The sequence below is a fragment of the Rissa tridactyla genome, chromosome 2 (assembly GCF_028500815.1).
Source record: "Rissa tridactyla isolate bRisTri1 chromosome 2, bRisTri1.patW.cur.20221130, whole genome shotgun sequence".
In the NCBI taxonomy this organism is placed as follows: Eukaryota; Metazoa; Chordata; class Aves; order Charadriiformes; family Laridae; genus Rissa; species Rissa tridactyla.
In genome coordinates this window covers 157,751,529-157,764,907 of record NC_071467.1, presented here as the reverse complement: position 1 = coordinate 157,764,907, position 13,379 = coordinate 157,751,529, and the positions used below count along the sequence as shown (strand labels likewise).

General features: G+C 39.7%; 1 protein-coding gene across 1 annotated transcript in view; it reads right to left on the bottom strand.

Annotated features, from left to right (window-relative positions):
- PTPRN2 (protein tyrosine phosphatase receptor type N2) overlaps positions 1–13,379 on the bottom strand; it is a 663,063-nt gene that overhangs the window by 13,046 nt on the left and 636,638 nt on the right. The gene's annotated exons all lie outside the window — the stretch shown is intronic.

Below are 13,379 nucleotides of genomic sequence, written 5' to 3'. Positions count from 1 at the left end.
CCAAAGCATATGCTTGCACTGGAACATAAGAATAGTCCTAGTGGGCCAGTGTGCTTGATGGGAAGCTTGTTTTGAGGTGTTTTGTCGGTAGAAGTCCCTGAAACATCAGTTTTTACTGATTAGTGTCCCCCAGCCCATAGGTTGTGATCAGCATATCACCCACAAGCACTTCTGATGTCCTCAGCCACAGGCAATTAAAAGGAAAAGGTGAGAAAAATAAGATTTTGCCTAAAGCACGTGTCTTGTGGAAAGGCAAAGCAGAAGCAGAGATTGGTTTGCTACCCCATTTTTTCCATTTCTGAATGCCTCTGACACTATGGTGATGGGAACTACCTAAGCGCCTAGACAGGCTGATCAACAAAACTTAGTGTTGCAAAGATGGGAAGCTGTTTTGGAAGCAAAATATCTTGGAATAAGAAAATTCACAGGAAAATGGATGAAATCAATGGCACAGGATAAAGCCAACATGACTTGTTTTCCCTCTGCTTGAATAAACCTCTTTTCCTCCCCCACATCCACTGCTACATGTTCTGCATCTAGTCTCTTATTGTGCCTAATATATATAAATATATATAAAAATATATATTGCTAGTCCACTATTAAATCTCATTTTGTGATGAGGGCTTTTTTTCTATTCAAGCTTACACTAGATTGCTGTTACATTATGTAAATTCAGCTCACTTCCACTGATGCGTGCAACAATACTCTGCAGAAAGGTGAGACAGACGGACAAAGGAAGAGATTTTCAAGACACAAAGTGTGGTCTGAACCCAACCTGCCTTCACAGGTGAGAGCAGCTCAGTGCTTAACTGCAGTGTGAGCTTTCAACTCCCTTTGGAATGATTTTGTTGAAATATGACACAAATTCAACATCTTCGCCACGCTGAGGCTTTCTCTTTTATCTGAGAGTACAACAGTATGGCATAACACTCTTTAGTACCCCATAACACTTTATTTATGTGTTTGAGCCATTTCAGGTAACAAAAAATACAGCGTACGTTACATGACATTGGGAGAGAGGGATATTGCATCTAAGGGCATCGGGGTCAAATAATGGTCTTACTGAGATGGCTGCCAAATATGCACGCACTGCTAAGGTATTTTAAACATTGCTTATCTGGGAAGCCCACATACAATCTAAATTTGATGCCGTGGTTTAGAGTAAAAGCTGGAAGAGCTTGATCCACCGATTCCAAGGATATCACGTTATTGGAATTGTTTTGCTCTGGCTGCTAAACTAAGTCCAGTAATAGATGGAGACGTCAATTTGTTGTCACACAACAAATAATCTAGAGGAAGGGTTAAAAATACTAGGCTGGAGAGCACTGACAATTAGAAAAGAGAACATAAAATATGTCAAAAAGGCAATATTTTCTATCTTTTCTCCACACCAATACATATCTGTCTGCTTAACAGTCTACTGGTTTCAGAAAATCAAGAGGGGGATAAAAGCGGAAGCATTTAAAGAATAAAGAACTGCCTTTTCACCTTTAGACTGTATTTTACTCTGCAGGGAATAAATTTGGTTTCTGTTTGTGACAGGTTCCTTTTTCACAGTGGATTTCATTGCTTGTTTTAAATGAACGTAAGAATCCAGCTTAGTGTGAGACTGAGCTAATGTTGTACCAGCAGTATTGTGAAAAATGACTGTGCAATGTGCAATGTGTTTTTTCTTTTTAAACAGAACATGCATTTGCAGTAATTCACTGTGAGCCAGATACTACTAGCCTTCCCCCTGCCCTTAGCAGCTCACTGAGCTAGCTGAGTAAATACCTCCGAAAGCACTTCCACACCAGCGCAAGGCAGATTTTTAACTTCAGTAATTAACTATCATCTTCCTAAAGGCTTGAAGCGCTCACAGCGAGTGCACAACAACACGCATCAGGAACATTAACTGGATAAGCTAAAAGAAAACAAGAGAAGATGCAAGCTGAATTATATTTTGCCCCCGAGGAGAGAAGCGGTTTCTGAAGTTTAGGGTCATATCCTTTGCAACCCTTTCTCTCCCCGCAGGCGCGGACGCAGGATGCATGCTGGCACTTAACAGCTGGTGCTCCTGATTAGCAGCTCTCAAGGGGTTAAAGTGTTTGCCCTTAGATAGTTGCATAAGTGGAGTATCCAGCATGTCATAACAACATGAGTGAAAGTTGAATTCTCTTTTCCTCCTGCAACAAATAACGAGCTAGCCAAATTCTCCTGCAATAGGCTCCATGAGGTGACCAGCAGCAGCGCGCAATATTTAAAATCGTGAATTACATAATGTTACTTTTATGACTATAATAATGAAATCTTCCCTCTCCTCTCCTCCCCCTAAACAGGGCAGGGGACCCATTCTGATAAGCACAAGACACATGAGAAACACTCTGTGGAGGATAATCCCTTCCACATTGCAGCAGCGTTGCTGTCACTGTGATGGTACAGGAGTATGACAGACAAAGTTTGCCGAGAGGGGTAACATCTTTTAATATATCAGCTGGAAAGAAAAAAATTAAGGTATATCATTAAAAAGGGGTTTTCAGGTTTAGTACACTACAGAGCTTGTGCAACCGAAAATGTGCTGGGTTTATTTTTTTTTTCAGTTCTAAGAACAATCAGCATTTGTTACATAAATGTATGGAAATTATGGCTTAATTAAGGCAAGCTTTGAGATTTTATTTTTATGTAATAGGCCTGAACGTACTTGCACTGAAAGTCAAAAGTTCTATTTTATTCATTACTAACGAAAAGTGCGGTGTAGATTCTGTAAGACTGATAGAATTTTATATTAAAGGACTGTATTAAAAGGAATATTTTAGATTCTAGATGCTCTGAATTTTCGGTGTATTTATAAAAATAAAATGATCCTTAAATACTTCATCAAAGCAGTTATTTGGGGGGGGTTTCTTTTTAAATAACCCAAACTCAAGAGTTTTCTTTGTGATGTTTCACAAATACATATCACTCATAAATATTAAATTAAAAAGGATTTTTCTAGCTGGGAACAACTTTCAGATCTACTGGCATATATCCTCAAAAAGATACCATTATAACCCTGCAGAACGGCTGTAAATTTGTTACTGTGAGTCCTAAAGCATGCCTTGGTCATTAGGTTGCTATGTTTAGATATATTTGAATTCTCTTCCAGACTGAGATTCTGACTTCCTGCACCACTTTGGTTAAATCATTAAAATCACCCTATGTTTCACGCCATCATTTATAAAATGAACCATCTTTTTCCTACCTAATAAGTTGTTATGAAGGCAAATCCATTAATGATTACAAGGTACTTGGACACTGGAGAGGTGAGGACCTAGATAGATACTCTGTTTTTTTTTCCAATATCCTTTGCACCTTTCTCAGCCCTCTTTCATTTCCCCTTCATCACAAAGTGATCACAAAGCTGAATATATGATGTAGGAGTCATGCTGAGAGGTTGTAAATGTGGGACTATTAGCACTGTTACTATATCTCCTTAAGGAGATGATGATGATCTGTGTGGGAATAAAAAACGGAGTACTGAGGGGAATACAGAAATGACCTGTCAAGTGCCTTTCTTTTTGCAGCAGTAAGTATTCCGTTTCATTCTAGTCAGATATTACCTGCTTAATGCATCTTTTTATATTTATTATATTGTATAGATTTTGAATTACGCCTTGAAGGGCAAAGGGACTTGTTAGGTCAGATTAAAAACCGGCTTGTTAAAATCTCGAAGGAAGAGTCCCTAATACAGTTCTTTCTGCTGCTGTTGCTAGAAGCTGAAAAAGACCCAATTAATATTTGCAAGATGCTGCTGATCGGCAGCCTTTTAGCCTCAGAGTCACGCGCGGCACAGTATTCGCAGGCACTTGGGAGCGCCGTGGAAGAATCACTTGTAAGAGTATGAAATAGCAAAAATACACGTGAGAAAGAAAATAAGGGGGAAAATCCAGTGTCAGCAAGGACAATCAGCTGTCTCATCACAGCGTGTCTGTGTTTAGGAAGAATACAAGTGTTTTGCATGTTTGGGTGATGACTGCGTGACTCATGCCTAAAAGTGATGCTTCATGGTCAAAGCAAACTCGTGCACGGCGGCTTTATGCTGCCTTTCTTCCCTCCCCATGCGAGGGCTCCTACATAGGCTTTCTTGGGTTTAGTACAGTGTTTTCTGGCCATTTTCTGCGCTCAGCTTTGCCTCAGGAAGGAGGCAGACAGTGAATTATGGACACCCAAGGACAGAAACCTCCTAAAGAAGGACAGGCAGTAACTAGAGCCAGGTCTGCCAGGAGCCTAATACACAGAAAGGGCCCTTCTGTACTGCTGGCTGTGATAGTGTATAGAAACAGAAGGGGGCTCTCTGGGGAGTCAGGAGGGTTTATCAGTACCCACGGACTATTACACTGTCACAGCTCGGCTGGTCTCAATGCCCAAGCTAGCTGGATGTAGCACAGATATGCTATAGATTTGCAGTGCCCCCAAAGCTCTAGATGCCTCCAGCTTCCCGCTGACAACTTCTAAAGGACGGCTCGCGTAGCTGCTCCAGCAAGCGTTTGCCCCATTGAGTACTTAATGTTGCAGGGAAACATTTAATCACACCATATGAGGGGCAAACTCAATCTGATTAAAGAAGAAAGGGTCATAACTAGGGGGAGTGTAACACCACTTCTTCACTGACCATTAGTTTTAATGGCATACCGGTAATATTTACTAACCAGCTTAGTCTCAAAGGCCCAGCCTCATCTCATCTACTCCAGCCATCCCTGAAGTTTGAATCGGAGTTAGTCATCTCCTCTCCCAACAGCTAAGAGAGAGAGTGGAAGCTCTGATGGGTAATTCATTTGCCTGGGAATTATCCTCCAGAGGTGTGTATCATTCTCCATTGATGACTGGGTAGACCCAGACAACTAGGTTAGGTGAGACGCTTAACGCTGGATGCTTTATATGGCTAAAGTTATCTGGAATGAACCTGAGCTGGAAAGAGCTGAGCTTCTGCTCTGCAGTTTTGGGCTCACAAATGCCAGAATCTGTCAAATCTAACAGAGTTTGAGATCTGTGTTTTGTGTCTGTTGCCTTCCCCTCTTTCCTCACCTCCCCAGTTTGGCAATTTTAATGGACATGACAAAAGAAAAAGCAACATGGAACCGCAATGAAAAGATAAAACACTTGCAGTATAGTGTAGGGAAGGCCATCAAAAACATGTTCTAAGCGTAAGTGTTGTTTGTATAGTGCTCTGCTGCAAAGAAACAAGAGTATTTTCTACTTTCAACTTGCATTGTCTGAGTGCCCATTAAATAAAAACACTTGTAAATATTAAAGTTAAAAAAAGGAGCTGAACAACGGCTAGAAACTACAAAAATACAAGCAATTTTCATTTGTAGTTATCCAGATGTCTGCTGCAGTAGCTGCTGGAGTTCTGCTATTGGCCAGGAGGATCATTTGATGCTTTTCATGGAAAGAGAAAAGCGTCAGCAAAAACCCAGCGAGGGACACAGTTTTAAAGATAACAAAAAAGATAAATGTATTCAGGCTGGCATTTTCATTAAAAGCTTATTCTCCCTCTGAGATGAACAAAATCTGTGTGCATGCGTGTATGTAGTTAGGGATGGACCCAACGTATACCTGAGTCTGTGAACTGTCTGTAATTTCACACAAAATACCTAAGTGCTTCTATACACCTAAAAATGACCCAAATAAAAATTTCACTACGTTTATTAAAAAAAAAAAACCAAGCCAAAAAGCACAACAACAACAAAAAACCCAGTGGGAAAAACAAGCATACGCATGGAGAGGGGAGTACTTAAAGTAATAAAAGCGAAGTAATGAAAATTATTGTGACAGTCATATACGCACACACTATAAATTACATAATGTGTTACTGTTTACACATTTTATATAAAAACTTGAAAACTGCATGTCATAAACATATAAATGTATGTGATACGGCTTTGTCAGTACGCTATCCAAAGGAAGGTGATACTGAAGATGGAACACCTGGGAACAGCCTAATATTTTAAAAACTGCTACAGGAAAATGCTGCTTCTAAGCTTACACTGATTCTGACAGTCTTGCAGAGACAGAATCTCACTACTGACATGTCAGTTTTTAAGCTAATATCCTTTGTCAATGCAGAAAAAACATGCAGAAACCACTCACTGTAACTGAATGCAAATGGATGCTAATTTGAGGCCCAGTCCTTCCTCCTTTCCACTGTGCATAAGAATATGTCACATCCCACTCTATATCATATAGGGATTATTTCTCTTTTACATCTAGATTTCCCCCAGCCTCCTGAGAAGTTAAAAGCGGAATATGCCTAGATTACTACATGCAAGAAATACAAGTTAATGAATTGTATTCTATATGGGGTAAGATATCCCATAATCACCTATGGTCACTCTAGACAATACCAGTGCACACATCTAACTTCAATTTACACATGCACGCACACACACATAAATGAACGTACAAAGCGTATGCATAGCAAGAATTGTGGATGTGCTGCTACTGCCTACTCATAGGTGTTCCGCAGTATCGGCTCCATAGACTTCTGCACAATTTGCTTCTTTTAGCACCTCTTCTAGAAACCACCAGCGAATTACCTGAAAGGCAGTTCGTCTCCATGTGCTGAATCAAACATGAACAAAGTTCAGATGCTGATTGCAAAAATGACATTTCTGAAAACGTGTCTCAGTTGGCCCTAAAAAATCTTGGAGTTCCCTCTGGAGAATGTGAATTTTCTTTACAGGGGACACAGAATTGGGACAGAGTTGGGACACAGCTCACCCACATGAATCTATTAAACTGTTAGAACTGCGTTTTACATTACTTTCATTTTACGTTGCACATAGGTGGCAATGCTTTCACAAGACAGTACATGGAGTGACCGGAATAAAAGATGCAACTATTATGGATTCATTCTTTAACGAAGTTTATCCTTTAAAGTGACTAAACTGGTCCAGCTATAGAAGTTGTGGAATAATTACACTTTAGTTAGGTAATATACATTGTCCTCTTTACAGCCAGAAAACTACCATCTGGTCAATTAAACACTTCAAATCCTTCTATGGACTGCATGAGATTAGCCACAAAAAAAGTAGTTCTTCACTCTCTATATAAACGTCCTTTTCCAAACATTTGCCCAGCTGCTTCTCAAACTGATAGCACAGTACTTCTATGACCAGCTTTTTCACTTTTCCATATTCTAACCTACCCATTGTGTGAAAAAATGCTGCCCAAATTCCTTATCTGCTTGTCTCCTCCTTAGTTTCAGTCAATGACCTCTTGTTTTCAAATTAGTCACTATCTCAAGCTGCTTACTGACATCAATACATTCCTTTCAGGGTCTTCTAACGCTCTATGGGGACCCCCCTTCGTGCTCCCTTTCCCAAGGAATAGCCCATGTCTGATCAGTCTTTCTTCACAATTCATTTGCCCCAAACCCTGAATAATTAGAATTGCTTTCTACCACACTTTCCTAGTCCCTTTTCCAATAAAATCTCCAGAACAGCAAATAACTCAAGAAGTACGGCTCTTTTAGAGTAATCCCTGACCACGAAACTATATAAAAGAGGAAAAAGCCAAAGAAATTACATCGATAACTTGTTTGCTTTTTGTTTGGAATTTCTATATGCCATAAAGGAAACCATCTATAAACGCAGTCCAAACAACATAATACACTAGGAAACACCAACCAGCAACACCCTCCCCTTTGGTCACTAATTCATTTCACAATAGAAGCTTGCAGAACGTGCTACTTCTTAATCTTCATTTTATGAACTATTAATCAATGACTCTATAGCGTCAATAATGTCTCAAAAGCTTTAAAGCTTTATACCTCAAAAGGTGTTCTGCAAAGGAAATAAACACTGTTTTGAACAGCCTGTTCTAAACAGCGAGAGTTCCCTGAGCATCACAGGCTGGACCATAAAAAACTGCCCTATACATTCCCTATACACTTTTGCGTGTAGCTGGGGGCCCAGCTCTCATTGTGATTAATTATCTGCTGGGAAAGGCTGCAAGAATGAGCACTATTTGCCTAATTGTGTTTCCAGGGTAACTCATTACATAAAAGTTACAATACATAAATGCAGCTCGTTTGAAGAAACAGCCTTATAACATATGATATGTTTACATGGACCCTAAGAACTTCCTTCAGAAATTGAAATAGCAGCATTTCAGATTTACATGGTTAGCGTTGTTGCTGCTGAGAACTGAGGCAGTCTTGCGGATAGCACAATGGCGCACAAAGCAAAATCTAATTTTTAGGCTTTACTGGCCTGCATCTTTTCCCTTTTTCCTAGAGATTACTAGTAATCTATCTCACCCAAACCTCAAAGACCAGCAATTTGATTGATTCAAACTTAGAATATGAAAACAATCATATTTGTCCTGAATTTTTCTGCTGTAAATTTTTCTCCAGAATACCACCTATTTCTAATCCCACTTCTTGCCCTTTTACCATTAAATACCACCTTAAAAAAAAAGTAATCTCTCTTTTACACTGTATATTCTCTCAAGCAGTGTGTGATGCGTAGTATGTTAAGTTTTATTTTCATGGGAGAAGCTGGATCCTGGGCTGAAGAAATATTCTCGTGTTCACCAAGAGCATGTCAGAAATCGTCTCCTCTAGACTTGTATCAGCACAACCGAACAATAGAATTTTCTTAGACTTTGCATAAGGACTCAAAAATAAGCAGATTGAATCCATTTTAACATGAATATGGGCAAGCATTTTCTTTCATAAAATCCCTTCAGAGAGGAGCTAACCCCACAACTTCATTATGGTTGTTAAATCCACACAGAAGATAAGCAAAACCTCAGCAAGGGTTCAGATTAGCCAAAATCATTTGATCACGATGAGTCAGAAGGCGAATTAAGGAATCTTTTGTTTTGCCTTAAAATGTCACGGTATACACTGCATCTGCTCAGGAGCTGACTCACAAGACCCTCAGACAATAGGGTAGTGGGGGCAAGGAAAGGACTCGGGGAGATAACCTCCGCAGCCAGCCCAGGCCAGAGCGTGTGTGCTCATCAATTATAATCCAAGCTTTTGAATGCGAGAGAATAAACCGTTGGTTCGGCTTTGCTAAATCGAATCTTTTTGCTGGGCTTTAGAATTCGGAAATCAATACTTTAAAAGGATTTTAAAATTCATATTCGCCTTCCCTTTGACTCATCTCGTTCCAGCTAGTTCAAACACAAGAACATGGATGGTCAGCAAACCCTAAGCAGCTGCTGGCTGGATTAATATCTAAAAATCAAACTATTATCTACACTATCCAAGCCTCTCGCTTCAGAAAAATGAAAGTGGGAAGACACATAATTTCATTTTTTTTCTTTTTCGTGCCAGAAACACTCAATAAAAATGTCTTGCAATATATCAAACTTTTAGTCACTACAATAAGCCTGCAGGAAAGACAAGAAATGAGAAAATTCTCAGCTTTTCTCTATATCACACAAAAAGAAAAAAACCTGATCAGCTCAGAGTTACCATGAGTTTGGGGTGAGGAAGGAATATCAAGCAGACTAAACCTAATCAGTTTATCTTCCCTAGTAACAAAGGATAATACTTGTAAATACATCAAGAACGTTGAAATTCTCAGTAGAAATCAGGCCTCAGAAAAACAGTCTCTGTCAAAAATCCAGCAAGCTTTGTTATCTACAAAAACAATCCATTATCATTTTTCATATTTATTTAAATCACGGAAGCACACATGGAGTTGAAATAAATCATTTCTCAACTTCTCACTCAAAACTAAAGCTTGTCCTAAGCTGCCTGTCAGGGAAATAAAAGGTGACTTGCTAACTGTCGTGAAATTGTAACCCCCATGGAAAAATAGTATCATCATGAAATAGTTGTCATAGTTAAAACACATTAAATAGTATTTAAACGTGCTACTGTAAGGTCAGACTCAACACTGTTTGGTTGTTATTACTTTGATGGGTACAGGATCAAGATCTTGTAACTGCTCTGCATATGAATATAGCAAGAAAAATAATTATAGTAATAAACTACATGATAAATGGCAGCACTAAGTTACTGGAACAACTAAACAAAAGGGTACACTTGCATTTAAAACTTTCCGCTGACATGACACAGGAATGATAGCACTGAATAGACACCCTTGTTCTCTGACTGTTCCAGTATCTAATAAGATTATTTAATGTGGCTGTTTGGAGTGAATGCACAGATGCAGTCATTACATTTACTGCACAGAGGCCAGTGAAATTCATTAAAAACCTGATCCAAGAGGAGATCCTGCCCAGCTCTCAAGGCAGCTGGGGGCCGGGATGGCGTTTGCTAGGCGAGGGCTCCTGCGAGCACCCTGCGAGCTCTCGCTTGCCCTCCCACCCGCCCAACCCCCCAGGTACGCCACGGGGCCATTTCCAACCTCGGGAACAACTTCTACCCCACGTCAGTTGCACTAAGACAGGGCGCTTTGCCTTTTTTTTAAGTTTCATTCCTGCTCTCTCGAAGGGGTCAGGGCCGTCAGACCGACGTGGCGGAGGTCAAGCACAAAATCCTCCCCGGCTTGGTTCCCCTTCCCCTGCTTTAGGCTTTAGGCACAGGTCCCTCGCTGGTGGTTTTCAGCATCTAAAATAACATGAGGGATGGCAACAGGCGAGATAGTCGAAGATATGAATTTATAACGCGTTTAATAGACTAAGTATTAGCACTAATTCAATGAGCAGTAGGAGAAGAAATTGTAAATGACAAAGGCATTTACAGTTAACTGTCTAAGAGAATGCAGGGAAGTAAATCATTACATGAAAAAGGAGCTCCTTTTCTCAACCTACCCTATTAAAAACCCCACTAAAGAGCCAAGGCATTTATTGATTGCTTTCTACTTTCCCACTGCCGAAACTAAGTACTCCTCTATTTACTTTGATTTAAAAATGCATTATTGTCTACTTTCTAATAAACCAGACAGTGGAACAAGAAACTCAAATTATTCTAAGTTTATTCTTAAAAGTCCGTTTTTTTTTTTGTTTTTTTTTTTTTTTTGAAAGACTGAAGGCCTTAATCCTTAAAAGCCTTTTTGAAAGAAATGTTACTAGATGCTGGCCTTGCAGCTGGGCCCAGATTGAAAGTGCACTTACATTTTTATGTTTAGCGCTGAAGGACTCTGAAGTTAGCCCTCGCACTCCACATAAAAGCTTTGGAAAGGGCATTCTTTGCCACTCGTGCAATTCATTCTCTAAGAAAAGGAAATGGAAAGAAAGATTTCATGTCCAGGGCCTTCAGGCCTTTGATCATTTGATGAACATTGGATCCTCAACCTGGGCCTCCAGCTTCTCAGGCCAGACAAAGAGGGCCCCGGCCGCACAGGCTGGGCCTCGGCTCCCGCCCGAACAAAACCTTTGGCGGCCGCACAGTGTGACAGCCTGGGAAAGGCCCACCTCAGCAGGGCTGAGATGCCCGCTCTGCCCTTTGATCTTTCATTTTAAACCCCAGCCAAAGCACCAGGTCAGGGGATTTCGCGTCGCACACCCCCACGGGCAGAGGGGAGCAGGTCAAGAACAAAATGGGGGTGACCGATCTCCAAAAAGCCCTGTGACGCCTTTCTCTGGCCAGTTTCACATGACTTGTCTGGCATTGTGAAGCGCTAAGCCCGCACTTAAAATGGAATTTGACATTACATGGTACAATGGAGTCAATAAATGGCATTCTTCAGTGCTTTTACAACAAAGTCAACCCTCCCTTAAGTGGCTGAAAGCCCCAAGCTAGAAAATACTTCTCATTTACTTCTTTATGAGAGTAAATTGCATATACTTTAAATCTAGTTTTCATTACAGCTTCTCATTGCCGATGACTGAAATGAGCCGAACAAATACCGAACAAAGGTCTACATTAATTTTGCAACGTACCATTGCTTCTATTTTTAAAGACTAGGTTGTCACATGGCATGTAACAAAAATTGGAAATATCTCCATATTCTTTCACAGAGTAAAAACCTACTTTCCAATGAGCCTGAAAAACTAATCTCATCCCTCCCATTGAAAAATTTATTTTCAGTACGCTACTAAGGAGAAGGCAAACGCACAACTTCTTTTAACACCAGCAGCAAGTTCCACATGATGCTCATGGGCAGAAAATTAAGTCCATGTTTGATGAGACATGTTAGCATAATATGGAGAGAAAAAATGCTAAACTCTTCTTTCTAAAGGGACAAGACACCACTATGTCCCACAGGACTGGGACACACAGAATGCAACAGATGACTGCAAAATACGGAGTGTATTTCTTAAATACATATAAAAATACATCTATGTTAGAAGATTTAAAAAAACTGTAAGGTGGTTAGAACTCAAAGAACTAAATATTGTATCTCTACTTAAATTAATATATGCTTTTATAATTAATCCTTTTTCTTTAAATGCAAACACATGTGCATAATGCCAGGTCAAGATGGCTTAAGAACTCAGCTTAAGAAAGGCAAATAACTATTTTTGCTTTAGTTTGATTTATCTTCCTCTTAAAATGCAGTTCTATGAAACTGTGACACAAAGATGGCCAAAGGCATGGGGAGGGGGTACAATATATAAATAAAGTTGACTATTATGTCTTTTTAACATACGGTCAGGTTAACATGCCTACTTTTGCCCTCCTTCCTTTTGAAGACAGTATAACTATTAAAAATTTGGTTTAGTTCTAACATACTAAGATTATTTCAGGGCATCTCAAGTACTTTGCACCGTGAACCATTTACCGATCAACAAAAAGTTAAGGAATGATCCCAGGGTTCCAATCTCTAGAGAATCTATAGACTTCATTTTAAACAAATAAACAAACAACAGTATATATTTATGTTGACAGATGATTTCCCACTTCTTAAAATTACATCTCACAGAGAAGGAAACTAAGGAACAGAACAGTTAAATAAATTGTTCAATATTGAACAGACAGTGGCAGAGCTGGGAACAGAGCATTAGCTGATTTATTTTCAGTCCTCTGTCCTGTTCACTCCAGTATTTTTCCTCCTAAGAGATAAATTTGTGGAGCACGTGAGGCCCTGTCTGGTACCAGCTCTTCCAGGTGCTTTGGTGGCAAAAGGCAGCTACAAAAAGAAAAGTAATTGCGTTTGACCATCGTGGCTGGGTAGTTGACAGTGGACTGGGCAACAGTCATGAAGCAGCCCAGGACCTAACCCAGGTAACCATTGAATAAGGATTGTACATCTACAAGGCATCTTCTTCTAAAAACTGTAATAACTATTTTAAATGTTAAATTTAAAAATTCAAATACTTCTCATCAGCATGAAGACACCTGCTCATTCACAAAGCATTTGCGTTCAGGTTTGTTGTTTGAAATCACTAAGAAAATAAAACTCAAGAACGTTCAGGAAAGAGTACAATTTGCCTCTAATTTATTCTCAAATTTTCTGTGAATATTGCTCCCCACGTTGTCATGGCAACACAAGCAC